Below are 8,930 nucleotides of genomic sequence, written 5' to 3' on the forward strand. Positions count from 1 at the left end.
CTTCATGAGAAACGCTGGGCTGGAAGAAACACAAGCTGGAATCAAGATTGCCGGGAGAAATATCAATAACCTCAGATATGCAGATTATACCACCCTTATCGCAGAAAGTGAAGAGGAGCTAAAAAGCCTCTTGATGAAAGTGAAAGAGGAGAGTGAAAAAGTTGGCTTAAAGCTCAACATTTAGAAAACGAAGATCATGGCATCTGGTCCCATCACTTCATGGGAAATAGATGGGGAAACAGTAGAAACAGTGTCAGACTTTATTTTTTTGAGCTCCAAAATCACTGCAGATGGTGATTGCAGCCATGAAATTAAAAGATGCTTACTCCTTGGAAGAAAAGTTATGACCAACCTAGATAGCATATTCAAAAGCAGAGACATTACTTTGCCAACTAAGGTCCGTCTAGTCAAGGCTATGGTTTTTCCTGTGGTCATGAATGGATGTGAAAGTTGGACTGTGAAGAAGGCTGAGCACTGAAGAATTGATGCTTTTGAACTGTGGTGTTGGAGAAGACTCTTGAGAGTCCCTTGGACTGCAAGGAGATCCATCCAGTCCATTCTGAAGGAGATCAACCCTAGAATTTCTTTGGAAGGAATGATGCTAAAGCTGAAACTCCAGTACTTTGGCCACCTCATGAGAAGCATTGACTCATTGGAAAAGACTCTGATGCTGGGAGAGATTGGGAGCAGGAGGAGAAGGGGACAACCGAGGACGAGATGGCTGGATGGCATCACTGACTCGATGGACGTGAGTCTGAGTGAACTCCAGGAGATGGTGATGAACAGGGAGGCCTGGCGTGCTGCAATTCATGGGGTTGCAAAGAGTCAGACACGACTGAGCGACTGAACTGAACTATTGTTATCCCTAAATTTTATCTTTTCCCCATTAAATATACTTAATTCCTCCAAATATTTTTCATACACTTTGGAATCTCATCTCATCACTAACTATCCTGGCTGAAGTCCTCCAAGCCCACTCCAGTTTGCCTATATCTCTTTACATAAAACCCTGAAATGGAAGAAAATACTCCAACCGAATACCATAGGATCAACTCTTTGACCTTAATGATCAATGTTGACTGACTATACCTTTCTTTCCTAGACCGAGACATCAAGTTGGAGCAGATTTTTGAGACAGAGGCTGCTATTTAGTTCAGTTCAGTCACTCAGTCATGTCCGACTCTGCAACCCTATGGACTGCAGCCTTCATGGAGCTTACAGTCTAATGAAGAAGATACTAAATAATTACATGCATACAGGGAGCTATTCAACTCAGTTCAGTTGCTCAGTTGTGTCCTACTTTTTGTGACCCCATGTACCGCAGCATGCCAGGCCTCCCTATCCATCACCAACTCCCAAAGTTTAATCAAACTCAAGTCCATCGAGTCATCCAACCATCTCATCCTCTGGTGTCCCCTTTTCCTCCTGCCCCCAATCCCTCCCAGCATCAGGGTCTTTTCAAATGAGTCAGTTCTTCACATCAGGTGACCAAAGTACTGGAGTTTCAGCTTCAGCATCAGTCCTTCCAATGAATATTCAGGACTGATTTCCCTTAGGATTGACTGACTGAATATCTTTGCAGTCCAAGGGACTCTCAAGAGTCTTCTCCAACACCACAGTTCAAAAGCATCAGTTCTTCGGTGCTCAGCTTTCTTTCTAGTCCAACTCTCACATCCATACATGACTACTAGTAAAACCATAGCTTTGACTAGAAAGACCTTTGTTGGCAAAGTAATGTCTCTGCTTTGTAATATGCTGTTTAGGTTGGTCACAGCTTTTTTTCCAAGGAGCAAGTGTCTTTTAATTTCATGGCTGCAGTCACCATCTGCAGTGATTTTGGAGCTCAGTTAGAGACTGCTAACTGAGCCTCAATATCCACTATTACTCTTCTTCTTAGTGATAATAAAACCACCAACACCCCAGTTTTAGCTGAGTACATGGCTGTCTAGCTGAAGATTTACATCCCTGCCTTCCTTGTAGCTGAGTCCAGTCTCGTGATTATGTTCTGGTCCATAAACTAATTTTTAACAAACTATTTACTCTTGTCTTCCCTCTTCCTCTGCCCTAGTCGCTAAGAACAGGGATAACTAGAGCAGCTTTGTGCCCAGAGATGAAAGCACCATATTGAAGATAGCAGGGCAGACCAGCCCACCTGGGTCTCTGGATGATTTCCTGAGGTAGAAAGCAGTCTACCAACCCTAGACAGCCCATCCACCTTTGGGCTATTAGATAAGGTAGAAAGAAACTGCTATAATCTTTTGAATCACTGTAACTAATGCAAGAGCCATCCTCATGGGGTCCCTATTGATGCAGATTGCATTCAGTATAAATGCAGATTTAGGCATTCATCTACCCATCCATCCATTCAGTAAAGGCATTGAATGTCTATTAGGTATTAGACGCTATGTATTCTGAACCTTCAGAGAAGGCAATGGCACCCCACTCCAGTACTCTTGCCTGGAAAATCCCATGGACCGAGGAGCCTGGAAGGCTGCAGTCCATGGGGTCGCTGAGGGTCAGGCACGACTGAGCGACTTCACTTTCACTTTTCACTTTCATGCACTGGAGAAGGAAATGGCAACCCACTCCAGTGTTCTTGCCTGGAGAATCCCAGGGACGGGGGAGCCTGGTGGGCTGCTGTCTATGGGATCACACAGAGTCTGACCCAACGGAAGCGACTTAGCAGCAGCAGCAGCATTCTGAACCTTACACATGGTGGTATCAATTTTCCTGGGATGGGCAATGCATTGCTCTTTGTTTACAATCTTTACTGTTATAACACTAGGGGACTCTCTGGGCTATGTTAGTTTTTTCAACTCCTTGTTAACCTTTATAACATTGTCTACTCTGTGACAGATGCCTTATCTGGGATATCCCCATCAGTTCTCATAACAACTTTATGAGAAAGATAATTGTTATTCTCATTATTTAACCTTTTTCTTAAAAATTGACTTTTATTTCCTAAAGAATGAGCAAATAATACCATAGGAGACTGGGAGAGATTTCTAACATTTTCTAAGCAGTAAAGAGTGACATTACAATACCTTTATCAAAGACCTTTCAACACTGCTCTGATCTATCGTCTCAAATTCAGTCTTTCGAACAACAGCCTTCTGCTCTGTGGGAAAAAACATGGTTTGCTAGAGAAATCTCGCACAGTAAGGAGATTCATATTGTGCATTTAAACATTAAAGTCCCTGACAAAGACCTGTAGAAAAGAGACCTGTTTGAGTTGATTTAACACAATGTTTCCCCAATGAACCCGGCTATGAGACGCTGTTTTCAAGTCATGCTATTAACTTCCCTCAGAACTTTGAGGAAGAGGTGCTCATAGCCATAACTGCAATGCAATGAGATAGGAAGTCTCTTTTTCCTCTGTTTTGATTCCCCATCACTGCCGAGTGTTACACCTGATTGATGATATCCTTCCAAGAAAAATTCTATTCTTTTAAAGTTCAAGTAATGCTTTACAAAAAAGTGGAATTTCAGGCAACATCAAAGAGAAAACCATTTTTCTTTGAGAATTTCTTGGATTCCTCACATTATACCTGGAATGCTGCCACCATATCTGTTCTGCTGACCTTCTAAGGAAAGAGAAGGACAAGATTTACTGTTAGGGGATTAAGCACTTAGAAACAACAGTGACTTCTTCATGAGGCAGGCAATATGCTAATGTAATAATTTAGGGGGTTTGAATTTGAATTTCAAGACCATTACAGCAAGTGTGACTCAGCAGTGTGATATAGTTCAGTCAAATTGGGGAAATGGGAATTGATTCTTTTACAGGTGAAGAAATTGAGTCAGGGGACAATGAAAGGTCATCTGTATTAGGGAAATTCCCAAGCAGGTTGTAAATCTTCTGTTTCTAAAGGAGCTTTCTGGATATAGCATTCAGTCCTTATACAAATTTTAAAAAGAGAGCATAGAACCAGCTCAAAACAAGTAACTGTAAAAACAAGGAGCTGATGGTTGGAGAGGCTGGAAAGCTGGTGAGTGCCCTCTGCCCTCTCCACCCTTCCGGAAATGAAAATGATTGCAGCACAAACGCATGGTCATTAAACAGCAGGCCTGATGAAGGGCAGACTTTTTTGGCCCTGTCTGCAATGCCAGGGACCTTGCTCCAGTGTTGTCATGGGGAAGTTATTGTCATCCTCCTGGCAACGGGTTACCTAGGTGAATACCAAACAGCCTCACCTGGCCCAGTAAGAAGTGGGCCCAGGCTGCTTGCTGTCCCCAGGCTGCTTTGCCTCCCTCTCCTTTCACTTTCTCACTCCCTCAGCCACACCACTGCCTTAAGAGACACAGCATTCATTCTTGAGCACACAGACACTATAGAAGTTTATCTGCATGAGAGGTGGGGTGGGGCAGTATTCATAGCCCTTTTCTACTTCTGACTTTCAAAGTTTCAAAGTGTGGCTATGGGCACATTTGACATGTGACCTGGGCAGTCATGCCCATTCGCATCAACCTACAACTAAAATGAGAAGGGCTCTCAGAAGAAACACCCCTTTCCACCTGTTTTTACTGAATGCCCCAGTGCCATAATTAAAACAAATTACAAACATAAGAAATACCTTCGGTGATGATCAAAATCTATATCACAAAGTGAAATGAAGCTCTAAGCCAATTAAGCTGTGAATTTGATCAATTAGCTATATATAGATAAATGAAACAATTCAGTTCCAGCAAATTCTCCATCACTCATAAGGATTTAGCAACACTACTCAGCAAAGGATTTTTGCTCAAATTGTAGTGTCATCTCAATTCTATGTTCTTCCTGTGTTGACAAGGCTTTCAGGTGTGGAGACCAGGCAGAATGTGATGATTCCAAGGTCTAGCCCCACCTCACTAGCCCTGAGAAAGGCACTGACCTAGTTTCCATCTAGCGTCTCTCCTGCAGGGCCCCAGATAGCCCAGGGCTAAATGGTGAGCATTTTCAACATTGCTTAGGGTAAGGTCTGAACCCTCATGAGGATCTGTTTAGACCTATGTATCCTAGAAGGATCCAAGGGGTCCTTCCCTGGATCCCTTGTCCTTTGGTAAAGTGCCCTAAGTTCCCTTCCACCACTGAACCAGATTTAGAAGGATAAGGTTAGTGGGCTGAGCAATCCTTCCCTCATCCTATCTTTGGTGTCTGTATCTACTTCCAAGAAATTCAGGTAGGCAACACAGTACTATGATCATCTAATGTAAAAACTTACTGACTGGAAGAAATTCCCTTGGTGACAAGGAGATGTAGGAGAAAGAGCAGTGATTTCTTTATAAGTCAGAAGACCTGTGTCTGAAAGCAATAAGCAATGGACTACATGATCTTGAGCAAGTCACTCCACCTTGCTGGGCCTCCATTTCCACATCTATTCATTATCTGTAGGCCACGCATGCTGTTAAAGTGGGATCACAAAAGCAGCAGAAACAATATTTCTCTGGCTCTAACTCATTGTAAAATCCTCTCCCTGGCCTCATTTTAGGAGTTTCTAAACAGTTTCTCATGCGCATTCAAAATAAGTCCTCTCCACTGCAACATTATGTCATTTAATCTCACAAAACCCTATGAGACAAGTAACACCCAATTGAAAGATAAGGAAATTAGGACTCAAAGAGATGAAAACACTTGCCTCAAACCACACAGCTAATGTGTTGCTAAGCAGGAGCTAGAACACAGATCTGAGTTTGGAAGACTTTGCTCTTTCTGGAATATCTAACTGGTAAGGTTGGAAAGAAAATTCATTGATTTTTAAACATTTTTTTAAAAAGCAAAACTTGTATTTCTCCTAGCATGACTTCTTTTCATAGTAGTCAGGACACTTGATTCTAACCTCCTCCTAACTAGCCAAGTGACCCTGAATAAGTTACATCCTCTGAGATTCTGTTACCTCTATGTATTGGAAGTGTTGGACTTAGATCAGTTTCTCCCAGAAGCTTAGCTTGTTAAAATACAGCTTTCCAGGTCTTTCTCCTGACAAACTGAATGGGGCTTTCTGAGTTTAAGCACAGAAATACGTATTTTAACAAGCTCCCTGAGCTATTCTTATTCAGGATAAGAATTGGACTGGAATCGGGAATCATCATACTAGACAACCTATGATCTATCCTTCCTATCTACCAGTCACTTATGTGGTGAGTTCACAAGCTCGTAGTCAAGGGGCAGCCACCATTGGACTTCAGACATGTCTGGATGATGTGCATAAGACACCGGAGATGGTGAGCCACCAGGGATTGGTCTGCATGAGGTTTGGACCAGACCCAAGGAAAAGAGAAATGGGGAGAAGCAGTATGAGTATTAGAGATTGGTCCCTGCACCCAGCCCGAAGGAGTAGGGTCTGAACTCCAGAGAAAATATCTGCAAACAGCAAGGGCTGGCTTCACATTATGTCATCTCAGGAACTTAAAAAAGGACTGTTGCCTGGGTCCCAACTCCAGATCCTTACATAATTGGTTTGGGATATGTGCCTGAACCTTGGAATATTTTAAAAGCTTCCCAAGTAATTCCATTTTGAATTTAAGGTTGAGATTTTGCACACGGGACACAAAGCCCTCAAAATGAGATGACTGTATGTTATAGACTTTATATGTTATAAAATGATTGAAGATTGATATTTCAAGGACCCTCTTGGTGAGTTCACAAAGAAAAATAATCATACCTTGGGTTTAAAAACAACTGAGACTCAACACAAAACTTCTTTATTACGTTTTTGGGGTCAAGCTTAACACCTGTTTCGTTTCAGTTTCGTTACAGCTCTGCCTGTAAGTTTGGTTGCATATAAAGGATTCAGTCTCCAGGCGTTTGAGTTACATGAAGCCCATCCTAACTGACTGAATTTTTCTCCTTCACTGAAGTGAGTGAATTGATCTGTTGTTTTGTCACTGCCTAGCTAAAGCCAGTGGGAGGGTGCCAGTTATCATTTGGAGAAAAGGTATCATTTTGAAGTACCAGAGACAGCAAATGAATTGTGTTCATGAAATAGATGTTTCACTCTACTTTTTAATTTGCTCCTGTTTGAGTTAACTGAGAGTTTCATCTTTATTTTTAAAGAATGACATTTACACAGCCGCTGAAACTGCCAATCTGTTACATAAACAGCCTCCTTTTCCAAAAGGCTGGCGCCGCCTGGAGGCCAAATATGTGCAGCGCTTTGTATTTCTGTTCAGAAGGAGCCTCTTCCAAGTGTTGCTTCTGACTTCAATCACAAGAAGTTAGGCTCAAGTGAAGCAAATTGGATTTTGCATAGAGCAAAGTTTCCTAAGCAAGGGCGGGGACACCAGAATGACATTTCAAAGTCAGACTGAAGTGCAGTAACAGGGCTGGGGAGACCTGAAACAAAGAAGCTTCTTGCTGACAACAAGATTCTCTCTTTGGAAACAGGCACTGGAATAAAGAGCTCGGCCAGTGACTTTGCACATGGTGATCTGGGTTTGCTACCTATACACCCATGGAGGAGCCTAGACCTTCTGAAGCTGAACCAGGGTTAAAATCTGAAAGTCTCACAAGTTGGTCTCACAAAGCCTCAATATAGCAGCCCATAAAACCAATGTTTTTCAGAGCTTGGTTTACACACCACTTACATCGGCATCACTGTAGGTACCTGTTTAAAATGTTATTTCCTGGTGCCCACCGCATACCCAAAGAACCAGAATTTGTTGGTGTGGGGCTCTAAAAGCTAAATTTTAACATGGTGTCCAGGGTTTAGTTCTCACCAAATCCAGGAGCAGCTGTTGAAAGCCCTTGGGTGGCTTGGGCTCTCTTTTGGTAGAACATGGCTTTTCAAATGAGGAAGAAACCATGTGTTCATGGCTGATCAGAGCTCTTCATTTCACACACATACCTGGCGCTGACCTTTCTGGGCAGCCTTCTTACCAGACACCCCTCATCCAGGGCTATACCCTGCCAGCCTTCCCCACTGTCTCAATAGAAACTGACTAGGTCAAACCCTTTGAATCAAATTATCAGCCAACTAATTTGATCCAAGAGTCCTTACTGATTCATGCTAATTAGCAAGGTCTAGTCCCTGGTTCTGAAACCTTAGCGTGCAATAGAGGCACCTGAAGCACTAGTTAAAACTCTGATTACTGTAAATTGGTACAACCACTTGGAGAGCAGTATGGAGATTCCTTAAAGCAGGGGTCCTCAACCTCCAGGATCTAATGCCTGAGGATCTGAGGTGAAGCTGATGTAACAATAATAAAAATTAAAAGCACAATAAATGTAATGCACCTGAATCATCCCAAATCCATCCCATCCACCCAAGTCTGGAAAAACTGTCTTCCATGAAACCAGTCCCTGATGCCAAATAGGTTGGGGACCCCTGCAAAACACTAAAAACAGAGCTACATATGACCCAGCAATCCCATTCCTAGACATATACCCAGAGAAAACCACAATTCAAAAAGACAAATGAACCCAACGTTCACTTCAGCACTGTTTGCAATACCTAGGACACAGAAGCAGCCTAAATGTCCATCAGCAGAGGGATGGATGGAGAAGATATGGTGCACATGTACAATGAAATACTACTCACCCATGCAAAAGAGCAAAATAACACCCCTTGCAGCAATATGAATAGACCTAGAAATCGTCAGCTGAGTGGTCAGAGAGAGAAAAACAAATACATGATATTGCTTATATATTGAATCTTAAAAAATGGTACAAATGAACTTACTTACAAAACAGAAATAGAGTCACAGATGTAGAAAACAAACCAGGGGGAAAGCAGGGGATGATAAACTAGGAGACTGCGATTGACATATACATACTACTATACATAACATCGATAACTAATAAGAATCTACAGCATAGCACAGGGAACTCTACTCAATTCTCTGCCAATGGCCTATATGAAAAAGTAATCTTAAAAAAGAGTGGATACATGTATGTGTATAACTGAGTCACTCTGCTGTACACGTGAAACTAACATAACATTGTGAATCAACTA

Source organism: Ovis aries, chromosome 2, assembly GCF_016772045.2.
Source record: "Ovis aries strain OAR_USU_Benz2616 breed Rambouillet chromosome 2, ARS-UI_Ramb_v3.0, whole genome shotgun sequence".
NCBI classification, from domain to species: domain Eukaryota; kingdom Metazoa; phylum Chordata; class Mammalia; order Artiodactyla; family Bovidae; genus Ovis; species Ovis aries.